Below are 13,120 nucleotides of genomic sequence, written 5' to 3'. Positions count from 1 at the left end.
CGAAATGCTTGCCGTGATTCTCCGATACGGTCCTTCAGAGTGGAGACGCGCGCGCACGTTTGGTTTTTATGCGGCGTTCTCCCCTGATGGTTTCTGACGTCGCCTTGTGGGCTATGTCTACATTTGAGACATTCAATTATCATTAATCCAGAATGATACAAGTTTCAGCTTCCGGCGTGGAAGAAGGCTGTTGACGCCGACATTATATCATTTCAACGTAGGGAAAGCAAAACGGGTCATTCAATGTTTCTCATTCAACATAAAGCATGTGAGATAATTTTCCGTAACGTTCATAATCATCTAAAAATACAAACGAAGTAAAAATACATCTGAAGCTTATTCGAATTGAATATAATGTAAGATACCAAACGCTTTGCACCTCGATGTCGAATTTGTCCACGTGCAATCTTTTGCAGCATACAAAAAGAATGTCATGATTACCACGAGAATGAAGAAATATGTTGGTACGGATGGAAGCAAGGAGAGACGCAGTCAACAAATATTCGATTCCTCATGGCATTCATTTCATTTGAGACGTAAGAAGAGTTAAAGCGGGATATTACTTTCGTTAACACGAAAGATATGCCGCACATATTGATAACGAGGAAGTCTGCGTCTTCATACGTTTCAAATGGCTCTGAGCACTATGGGACTTAACAGCTGTGGTCATCAGTCCCCTAGAACTTAGAAGTACTTAAGCCTAACTAACCTAAGGACATCACACACATCCATGCCCGAGGCAGGATTCGAACCTGCGACCGTAGCAGTCGCGCGGTTCCGGACTGCGCGCCTAGAACCGCGAGACCACCGCGGCCGGCTCATACGTTTCCTCCTTGAAATCTGTATGCTCTCTTATATACTAAGCAGCCTGATCATTGTTTCAGTAATGTTACCCTCTTGTTTGACCCTGTAACGATGAACAGATTCCAAATGCATGTCTCTGCATGAAAGTAGCTGTTCGAACCCTTCCTGGGTTGCTTTTTGTGTTTTATTGCTTGGAATTCCTGAAGCAGACCACTGTGACTTCTCCCCTTGTGGGTTAGGTCTCAAAACTAAACCGCTTTTTATCCAATGGCATAATTTATTCAGACAGCATCAGCACAAGACTGTCAAACAAAGCCTTCCATTTACAGTTGCAACACTCTAACCAGCACTGACCGAAGTGTAATCCACGGTCATGGTCCGAAATTAGCAGCTGTCTGCTACTGTGGCAAAGTCCGTACTACACTTTCGATTCCACAGCACCATTTTGTATGGTAACACTGTGTAGTTGCAGAGTTGTGCCAGCATGTCTGTCCTCACACTGTCAACTTTATGTATCTCACTTCTCCTGCAGCGTTGATCACGAGGAGCAGAAGTAAATGAGTGTATTCTGCATGACGTAACATTCAGTATTCCCTTCTTTCGTAGCCACTCTTCATGTGCATCGATACCAAATAGGAATGTGAAAACTCTTGCGAGTGAGAGAATGACAATAACAATCGTAACAAGAACAATCAAATAATGAATGATGTTTACTCCAACGCAGAACGAGAACGGCTTTAAATATAAAAATCTATATCTATATCCATATCTATTGATCTTTGAGTTGGCACAATGCAAATATATTCTTAGCATTTAGTTACTGAATTTAGTTCGGGATGTTTGCAGAGAAAATGAAAAGTCGGTACTTCTCGCTAGTGTAATATAATGTGAACCAGCAACTACCCTTTCCTTAGAACACGACTCAAGCAGGTCCCCAAGTAGGTACCAAGGCACTGCTGCATTCTGTTCCCTGACATTGCTCTGATGACGGTTAATGCAGATAGTTCCGATTATGAAATACAAAACGTATTGCAGGTTAGTTCCTAGGATAGTAACATTAAATTTGCGTTGTAGACGGCAGGTTAGTTCCTAGGATAGTAACATTAAATTTGCGTTGTAGACGGCACATGAACGTGACGACTAACCATATTACTCATTAATATAAAAAGACAATATTATGGGAATTTAGCAGGATTACTCAACATGAATTCTGAAATTGGTTGACTGACCGCACAGGTGCTAAACGTCGTCAAGAGTATACGATGTCCTAATCGCATTAGGAATATGAAGATCGTCTTCGACAGCTCGCAACTTTCACATTGCTATCTCCACCCTACTCCAGACAGCCCTCGGTGGAGTTGCACTAAGTTGCCGATGCAATGTAAGGCCTTCAAACCGACAACAGACCACATATTGAAAAATACAAGCGAGTTCTCTTGCAGCGTAAGCTTATTGTAACTAATCTAAAAATTATTGGACAGGAACATTGTCCTATTCAAAAAAAGCTGTCCAGCAGGTCCTCTAATCGCTCCTTGGTACAGTCGTTTGACTATTGAAAATGGTTCCAACAAGTCACCACTAGAAAACACTGCTCTGTACCGCAATAACTCAAGATGTAAAGTAATACCACGATACTACAAATATCAGGGAACACCTTATCACAGATAAGACTGTCCTTAAGGCTTGTAAGCTCACATTTATTACAATAAATGACATACCTGAAATGTTACCACTCTCATTATTACGTCAGATTGGTAATGCACGTAGTAAGTTCGTCGTAATCATGATTTCCTCTTCAAAGTAACATACCGTACTTATTATTTAACACAAAATGACATTAAAAATTTAAGTTATTCACGAGCAGCTAGTTGAGAATATGTATGAACTTCAAATGACACGACGAACCGTCTTGTTCCGCATATGGATTCAAACCCAGCTCATGCAGACTAAGCAAAGATTTCGTTACTGACGGAAACTAACAGTCATTCCTGATTAAGCATACAGAGAGTGATATACCTCGATTTTAGACAGTATCAGTTAGCAAATATCAACTTTAAAGTTCATAACGCAAACATGTTTAACAGACGCGAATTCCTACCCATCATCTATTGTCCCTGTTAACGAACTACTAGAGATGTTAAATATTGCTTCTTCACAAGTAACTTACTTGAAATGCCGTGCGGTAAAGCTTTGTGTTGGACACGGATTCGAACCCAGAACCTAATCGGATTGCTATCGAAGCACAGTCAAATGTGACATATCGGATTTTCGCGGCAGTAGCTAGATGTTTTAACTGAAATGACGAGACGAAACATTAATTTTTTCCTTCCCAGGACTCCTACCCGGCACCTATCGCTGTTATATTCTAGAGAAAACGAACGTTAAATATGGGTTTGTTGCGCCAGCAGTGATATGTGAGCATGTTTGAACTAGAAATAATATGACGAAGAGTTCAGCGCTCACTGGGAATAGAGCCCCACACATATCGTTGTTGACTACACACAAAGAGACGTCAGCTACCGAATTTTTCTCCACCAGCTGCTCAGAATAACATCTTGAACTTACAGTCATCTCGCAAATAGTTCTGTGTCTCACTAGGAGTTAAAAACGTCAGATATCGTTAGTGTTGACAACGAATGAAAATACATTAAAAATCAAAATTCTTATCCACCAGCAGATAGGTGTTCTCATGCTAGAGTTTGATAATACATAATTAAATCTTTAGTGCCGGGCCAGGATTCGATCCCATTCACGCGTAATATGTGGAGATGTTGAGGAATCTGCAGTTTTGAACAAACAACAAATTGTAGCCGAGCTGTATTGTCACGAAGGGATCAAATTCCGCGTTAAGGGTGGTCTGAGTTGCATTCCCAGTTCAGAACCAATCTTATCGACATACAGAAGCTCAGATAAAAGGTGGAATAAGTGTCCTGTGACCATACATAGCGTTTGTTTCGTCACTTGAAATAAATAACTAGTATAAGAAAGATTACTGGTGATAGAGTTTCTACATGTCGCCACTCCAGACTTTATTGTGGCTCAACCTACCGTCTGCTTGGTAGAGAAGGAAAATCATCTTTAATGTGAATTTTCGGACCACACTGCCATTACACCTTCTTCACTTGGTGTAGCGAGGACAGAATGGACACTGCCTCTCCCTGTCTAAAATCATTGACAGAAGGGGGAATCCAACCCAGACCATAGGTATAACAACCTACCATCCGTCCAACAGACCACGAAATCCTCTTCTCTCATTTTTCTATCGTAACGCCGTTGCGCCACACTGGATGAGAATTCTGACACACAGACGTCCTGTAGTAATTTGCACCATGTTCAGTAAATTCATTTACTTGGTTGACCGAATCACCATGAACTAGCTGCCTCGGCTACCCAGTGCATACATTCCACTCTATATTTTGTAATCACCGAAATAAAATCACGTAACTGCCACCTACACAGAACTGCCAACAGTGTAGGATGCAGAAGTTTAAATAGGAAGTGTTCCTTTCCACTTGAGCTATTCTATTGCGCTATCTGTTTGTAGAAAACGTCGTTCAGAAAAAAAAAGAAAAGCTGTAACTGTTTGTCTCTCAGAAGACAAGACCTGGCCATATGCATAATCTCACAGTGCTGTGGAATCAAAAAGTTCTGGAGGAATAGTTGTCGAGCTTTGGAGCTGTTGTAACTACGTGTCAGTTAGTAGCGTAGATAAGATGTCGCGAGTTCGAATACATTCAGTGCTACATTTTTTAAAACGCAATTCTGCTGTCTGCTGAAGTTGTCAATCTAATGGAACTTTGAACATACTTCCCTTCACTTCTCAACCCAAAGTAGTCCATTGTGGAAAAAGGGCTAACTACTGTGACATTTTGTTCTGTTCAGGTTTAATAGACAGCAGGCAGCAGATGCATCTCGAAGATGTGTAGGGAGAGCGCATCATGCCATAATATGTCAGAAATGTATTTTCTACATTAGCTGTCGTGTGGTAGTGAGATTTTATTCTTCTTCAAACTTTGTTTGACAGCTTTGACTCAGAACAAGTTTTCTACATGCATGTAATCAATAAACTGCACGTGCATTGTCATACTGTCATAGATAACATCAGAGAATTCGCATATATCGTTGATGATTAATTTCTCTCTCATGTTTACTATTGTTTTAACAACACTAAAGGAAACCTTACGAAAATTGTGCACTGTATTATAAGAAATGAAATAAAACTAACCACGATAACCTTACGACGAAAGTATGTTGTAATAAAACCGAGTATCTGTACACAAATGTGCCTCTATCGACACGAATTAGTAAAATACTACTCACTTAGATTCCGATTGGGTCTGTGTTTCATTGGTATGCTGTGTCGTACTCAAGAGGTATGCAAATGTGGCATTTCATAAATATAGTTACGTATTCCTAGAAACCCAAAATTCGCTTGTCAGCAGCGGAAAGAGGCGTTACCTGTTGTGCAGCATTGTAAGTTTTTCAACATTGCACTATGAGCCGAAAGTATTTTCTTGCGATTTGCTTATTGATGTTTGATCCGACTCCTTGTAGCTCTTTCACAGAAGGGATAAAAATGTTGCAGTCAGTGAGACTGGAACTGCAAACCATAACAGACGCTTTTCCACAGGTCAGCACGTTACCACAGAGCTGGCGAAGAGGTATGGGTCTGAACGTCCTCTTACGAGGGCAATAGTGCCTAGAACTCGTAAACCGCTATTTAAAGGTCGAGATTAGTTGCGATTTCCACCTGCAACGACTTTCCTGGGATGAAAACCGTAAATTTACAATCTTTTGTTACCCTTCAAGCGATAATAACTCAGATTATTCAATGGAAATGACAGGTAAAATCAAGTGAACTTTGAGGCTTAATTCCGTGCACACCAGGAAGTAACTCGTCGATCACAGAGTTGCCAAACATACGTTGCCTTGTTGCCAAATCTCAGTTACAGTACCAGCAGGAAGAAGACGAACCGATGTGATCCTACAGCGGGCTGGGAAGTGACCATAGCTGGTGTCTCCAAGTCGCGGCTGCTACGGCCTGGAATACGTAATGCGTCTGACTCGCTTACTGTAACTAGGTTTAGGGACTGGAGCGTAGTTACTAATAATACTCAGAACTGACTGCCAACTAAGCATCATAAATCAGTAACTCTCATTGTTGTTTTTATATTTCTTATTAAGTGTACTCAAAACTAAGAAACTCATTCACAGGCGTTTTCGTGCCTCGCCGATAGTCGAGCACAACAAACAAATAAAAATAAAAAAGAATATATATATATATATATATATATATATATATATATATATATGTGTGTGTGTGTGTGTGTGTGTGTGTGTGTGTGTGTGTGAGAGAGAGTAAGAGAGAGAGAGAGAGAGAGAGAGAGAGAGAGAGAGAGAGAGAGAGAGACAGATAAAAAAGAATGAGAGTGTAAAAAATTGTTGTAAAGAAATTGAATCATTGTATTTAAAGGAATCTTTCATTGTAATGACACGTTCCACATCATTACGAAATGTCGTATTCATGAACTATCGAACAAGAAGTAATCTAATGTAATGTAATGTAATCTAATCACATCATATCGATGACTAGCCATAAAGAGTCTTGAATTACCGAAATTTTTGCCAATACCAGTAACCAAATCTAAACTTGAAAATAAAAGACGACAAGTTTTGTAATAAACCGTTGCTCCTATCAAGACCCTTTCGTCCCTGTTATCTAACCACGAAAAATGTCTGATATACCTCCATTCCGAAGTAACAAAGTGTGCATGCATTTAAAGATGAAGTGCATGATGTGAAGTTCTGTGACGGAGATACAAACCCAACACGTAATCGGATTGTTAACTAAGAAAAATCAAATGTTACGTATCGGTTTTTCTTACGAGCTAGGTGTCTGAATCTAAAATAAGGATACAAACTTTTGTGCCTACGAGACAATCGAACTGCACACCTACCGTGCATCCACGAACGTAGCTTAAGTATCAGTTTCTTACTCACGAACAGTAAGATGTGTGCGTGTTTGACCAGAAATAACGATACCTGTTGCGATTGTTGGCAACACATGAACAGACATTAAAAATGCGCGTTAATTTTCACTAGCAGGTGGGTGTGCACTTGATAGAGCTGGAAATGAAATTATGAATATTTTTGTACTGGATCATGATTCTGACCCACATATTTACCTTTGGAGGAGACCTAGAGAAGACTGCAGTTTTGGGAAAAGGAACGAAATGATTGAACTATACTGTTCCGAGAGATTCAGATCCTCGAAAGAGGAGATACGAATGCGAATCACAGTCCAGCACCAAATTTTTCAACGTCTCTAGTTCAATCAAGTACAAGTAAACTAAGAGCCCTGTCCCTTTAAATCGCTATCGGTTCATCAAATAAAATAAAATTTGCTAATGTAAGTAAGCTTACCGGCGACTGTATTTCTGTTTACAATGACTTCCGCTATGTCATTTCCCAACGTAAACTGGCTCTGCCCAGTTGGTAATGAAGGAACGTGATGCTTAATGCTGATTCTGGATTATAACGTCTTTCTCTTGAGGTTACCAGAGGTAAAATAAATCTGTTTGTGCCTCTTAAAAGCAAATGCCTGAACCCACGCATTGCACCTGTGATAGTTCGTTCCACCAGACCATTGTGGTCACATTTCCCAGCCCCTGGAGTGTGCTATAACGGATGATGTGCTTAGCTTACAAAATTAATCACGGTGGAAAAAATGCGAGTCTATTAAATGGTTAAGTAGAAGCAAGCTTCTGACGCAGAGATTATGCTATTCTCATGTCAGCAGGATGTAAAGACTCTTCTAGGCATCATAGGCTGGATGTGAAGCCATTTTGATTTTTCACAAATTCAGCAAATTTCTTAGTTCGAGAAAATCCATTGTGAAGCGTGAAGTTGCCGGATAATTCGATTATTACTGTTATTATTACTATCATTTTATTCATACCGCTGCTGGAACACAAGTGCTTGAAGATCATTTAATGCCTTTTGGTTACTATAGAAGTAGTTTCCCAGGAACAGTTTCTTTCCCTGTCTACGGAATACCTTTCCTGTTAATATCAAACATCAGCAATTACTCTTAGATTACATTAAAACTAAAGTAATTGACGAAGACGTTACTTGATGACAAAAACGCGCTGTCTTTCGTCATTTACTTGCACCTAGAAATGGCTATCGAGTAGTGACAAACCAAAAGGCAAGAGATCTTACTGCCTTCCGATATACGTCGCTGTCAGTTCTTCCACATGATTTGGTCGACATGACCTGTTTAAAGTTGTGTATGACAGACAATCTTTTAGAAAATCTATTGTTTCCCTTTGAAATAAGCAGAAGTATTTTCATTCTAAGCTGTCCAAGTACAAAATTTTCGCAATATTAGTTCAAATTTAATATTCGCTTCTATAATGTAGGAAAGTATTTCATAGTTGCAAAACTCGCATCCGAAATTCCACTTCACAGTGGATTTTCTCGAACTAAGAAATTTGCTGAATTTGTGAAAAATCAAAATGGCTTCACATCCAGCCTATGATGCCTAGAAGAGTCTTTACATCCTGCTGACATGAGAATAGCATAATCTCTGCGTCAGAAGCTTGCTTCTACTTAACCATTTGATAGACTCGCATTTTTTCCACCGTGATTAATTTTGTAAGCTAAGCACATCATCCGTTACAGCACACTCCAGGGGCTGGGAAATGTGGCCACAATGGTCTGGTGGAACAAACTATCACAGGTGCAATGCGTGGGTTCAGGCATTTGCTTTTAAGAGGCACAAACAGATTTATTTTACCTCTGGTAACCTCAAGAGAAAGACGTTATAATCCAGAATCAGCATTAAGCATCACGTTCCTTCATTACCAACTGGGCAGAGCCAGTTTACGTTGGGAAATGACATAGCGGAAGTCATTGTAAACAGAAATACAGTCGCCGGTAAGCTTACTTACATTAGCAAATTTTATTTTATTTGATGAACCGATAGCGATTTAAAGGGACAGGGCTCTTAGTTTACTTGTACTTGATTGAACTAGAGACGTTGAAAAATTTGGTGCTGGACTGTGATTCGCATTCGTATCTCCTCTTTCGAGGATCTGAATCTCTCGGAACAGTATAGTTCAATCATTTCGTTCCTTTTCCCAAAACTGCAGTCTTCTCTAGGTCTCCTCCAAAGGTAAATATGTGGGTCAGAATCATGATCCAGTACAAAAATATTCATAATTTCATTTCCAGCTCTATCAAGTGCACACCCACCTGCTAGTGAAAATTAACGCGCATTTTTAATGTCTGTTCATGTGTTGCCAACAATCGCAACAGGTGTCGTTATTTCTGGTCAAACACGCACACATCTTACTGTTCGTGAGTAAGAAACTGATACTTAAGCTACGTTCGTGGATGCACGGTAGGTGTGCAGATCGATTGTCTCGTAGGCACAAAAGTTTGTATCCTTATTTTAGATTCAGACACCTAGCTCGTAAGAAAAACCGATACGTAACATTTGATTTTTCTTACTTAACAATCCGATTACGTGTTGGGTTTGTATCTCCGTCACAGAACTTCACATCATGCACTTCATCTTTAAATGCATGCACACATTGTTACTTCAGAATGGAGGTATATCAGACATTTTTTGTGGTTAGATAACAGGGACGAAAGGGTCTTGATAGGAGCAACGGTTTATTACAAAACTTGTCGTCTTTTATTTTCAAGTTTAGATTTGGTTACTGGTATTGGCAAAAATTTCGGTAATTCAAGACTCTTTATGGCTAGTCATCAATATGATGTGATTAGATTACATTACATTACATTAGATTACTTCTTGTTCGATAGATCATGAATACGACATTTCGTAATGATGTGGAACGTGTCATTACAATGAAAGATTTCTTTAAATACCATGATTCAATTTCTTTACAACAATTTTTTACACTCTCATTCTTTTTTATCTGTCTCTCTCTCTCTCTCTCTCTCTCTCTCTCACACACACACACACACACACACACACACTGAAACGTCCCCTTTTTAAAGAATTATACAAGACTGTGCTTAAACTGACATACAATATTTTTAGCGCAACGCAATCTGACTTTCAAAAATCCCTACAAAGGAATGGCCCTCACTAACATTAAACTATACCTTTCAGAAATCACTTACCTCACAAAAATCTTCATTACTCGATCTACTGCAATACAGCGAGCGCCACTACTGCCAGCTAAATAAAAGATTCAAACTACGGAAGGCACTAACTACTGATAGGGATAGTTAGCAAATGAAAGATATTAATAGAGAACAAACAATGTATTTACCTTAATAGTCATAATATATGTAGCAGTTCATGACAAATTACAAAACTCCACCATCTCTCTCCCCACATCCACCACTGCTGGCGGCTCACCTCCAACTGCGCAACGCTACGCGCTGGTCACATCCAGCTGCTGCTGCCCAACACTACAATGGCAGACAACAACGCAAACTAGACACAGACTGCACACAGCACAGCCAGTGATTTTTATACAGAGGTGGCATTACCAATAAAAAAACCTAAACAGCCTATTTATAACACACACACACACACACACACACACACACACACACACACACACACACACACACACACACACACACATATAAACATTCTTTTTTATTTTTATTTGTTTGTTGTGCTCGACTATCGGCGAGGCACGAAAACGCCTGTGAATGAGTTTCTTAGTTTTGAGTACACTTAATAAGAAATATAAAAACAACAATGAGAGTTACTGATTTATGATGCTTAGTTTGCAGTCAGTTCTGAGTATTATTAGTAACTACGCTCCAGTCCCTAAACCTAGTTACAGTAAGCGAGTCAGACGCATTACGTATTCCAGGCCGTAGCAGCCGCGACTTGGAGACACCAGCTATGGTCACTTCCCAGCCCGCTGTAGGATCACATCGGTTCGTCTTCTTCCTGCTGGTACTGTAACTGAGATTTGGCAACAAGGCAACGTATGTTTGGCAACTCTGTGATCGACGAGTTACTTCCTGGTGTGCACGGAATTAAGCCTCAAAGTTCACTTGATTTTACCTGTCATTTCCATTGAATAATCTGAGTTATTATCGCTTGAAGGGTAACAAAAGATTGTAAATTTACGGTTTTCATCCCAGGAAAGTCGTTGCAGGTGGAAATCGCAACTAATCTCGACCTTTAAATAGCGGTTTACGAGTTCTAGGCACTATTGCCCTCGTAAGAGGACGTTCAGACCCATACCTCTTCGCCAGCTCTGTGGTAACGTGCTGACCTGTGGAAAAGCGTCTGTTATGGTTTGCAGTTCCAGTCTCACTGACTGCAACATTTTTATCCCTTCTGTGAAAGAGCTACAAGGAGTCGGATCAAACATCAATAAGCAAATCGCAAGAAAATACTTTCGGCTCATAGTGCAATGTTGAAAAACTTACAATGCTGCACAACAGGTAACGCCTCTTTCCGCTGCTGACAAGCGAATTTTGGGTTTCTAGGAATACGTAACTATATTTATGAAATGCCACATTTGCATATCTCTTGAGTACGACACAGCATACCAATGAAACACAGACCCAATCGGAATCTAAGTGAGTAGTATTTTACTAATTCGTGTCGATAGAGGCACATTTGTGTACAGATACTCGGTTTTATTACAACATACTTTCGTCGTAAGGTTATCGTGGTTAGTTTTATTTCATTTCTTATAATACAGTGCACAATTTTCGTAAGGTTTCCTTTAGTGTTGTTAAAACAATAGTAAATATGAGAGAGAAATTAATCATCAACGATATATGCGAATTCTCTGATGTTATCTATGACAGTATGACAATGCACGTGCAGTTTATTGATTACATGCATGTAGAAAACTTGTTCTGAGTTAAAGCTGTCAAACAAAGTTTGAAGAAGAATAAAATCTCACTACCACACGACAGCTAATGTAGAAAATACTTTTCTGACATATTATGGCATGATGCGCTCTCCCTACACATCTTCGAGATGCATCTGCTGCCTGCTGTCTATTAAACCTGAACAGAACAAAATGTCACAGTAGTTAGCCCTTTTTCCACAATGGACTACTTTGGGTTGAGAAGTGAAGGGAAGTATGTTCAAAGTTCCATTAGATTGACAACTTCAGCAGACAGCAGAATTGCGTTTTAAAAAATGTAGCACTGAATGTATTCGAACTCGCGACATCTTATCTACGCGACTAGCTGACACGTAGTTACAACAGCTCCAAAGCTCGACAACTATTCCTCCAGAACTTTTTGATTCCACAGCACTGTGAGATTATGCATATGGCCAGGTCTTGTCTTCTGAGAGACAAACAGTTACAGCTTTTCTTTTTTTTTCTGAACGACGTTTTCTACAAACAGATAGCGCAATAGAATAGCTCAAGTGGAAAGGAACACTTCCTATTTAAACTTCTGCATCCTACACTGTTGGCAGTTCTGTGTAGGTGGCAGTTACGTGATTTTATTTCGGTGATTACAAAATATAGAGTGGAATGTATGCACTGGGTAGCCGAGGCAGCTAGTTCATGGCGATTCGGTCAACCAAGTAAATGAATTTACTGAACATGGTGCAAATTACTACAGGACGTCTGTGTGTCAGATTTCTCAACCAGTGTGGCGCAACGGCGTTACGATAGAAAAATGACAGAAGAGGATTTCGTGGTCTGTTGGACGGATGGTAGGTTGTTATACCTGTGGTCTGGGTTGGATTCCCCCTTCTGTCAATGATTTTAGACAGGGAGAGGCAGTGTCCATTCTGTCCTGGCTACACCAAGTGAAGAAGGTGTAATGGCAGTGTGGTCCGAAAATTCACATTAAAGATGATTTTCCTTCTCTACCAAGCAGACGGTAGGTTGAGCCACAATAAAGTCTGGAGTGGCGACATGTAGAAACTCTATCACCAGTAATCTTTCTTATACTAGTTATTTATTTCAAGTGACGAAACAAACGCTATGTATGGTCACAGGACACTTATTCCATCTTTTATCTGAGCTTCTGTATGTCGATAAGATTGGTTCTGAACTGGGAATGCAACTCAGACCACCCTTAACGCGGAATTTGATCCCTTCGTGACAATACAGCTCGGCTACAATTTGTTGTTTGTTCAAAACTGCAGATTCCTCAACATCTCCACATATTACGCGTGAATGGGATCGAATCCTGGCCCGGCACTAAAGATTTAATTGTGTATTATCAAACTCTAGCATGAGAACACCTATCTGCTGGTGGATAAGAATTTTGATTTTTAATGTATTTTCATTCGTTGTCAACACTAACGATATCTGACGTTTTTAACTCCTAGTGA

Source organism: Schistocerca americana, chromosome 8, assembly GCF_021461395.2.
Source record: "Schistocerca americana isolate TAMUIC-IGC-003095 chromosome 8, iqSchAmer2.1, whole genome shotgun sequence".
Taxonomy (NCBI): domain Eukaryota; kingdom Metazoa; phylum Arthropoda; class Insecta; order Orthoptera; family Acrididae; genus Schistocerca; species Schistocerca americana.
Note: the sequence above shows the minus strand (reverse complement) of the source record.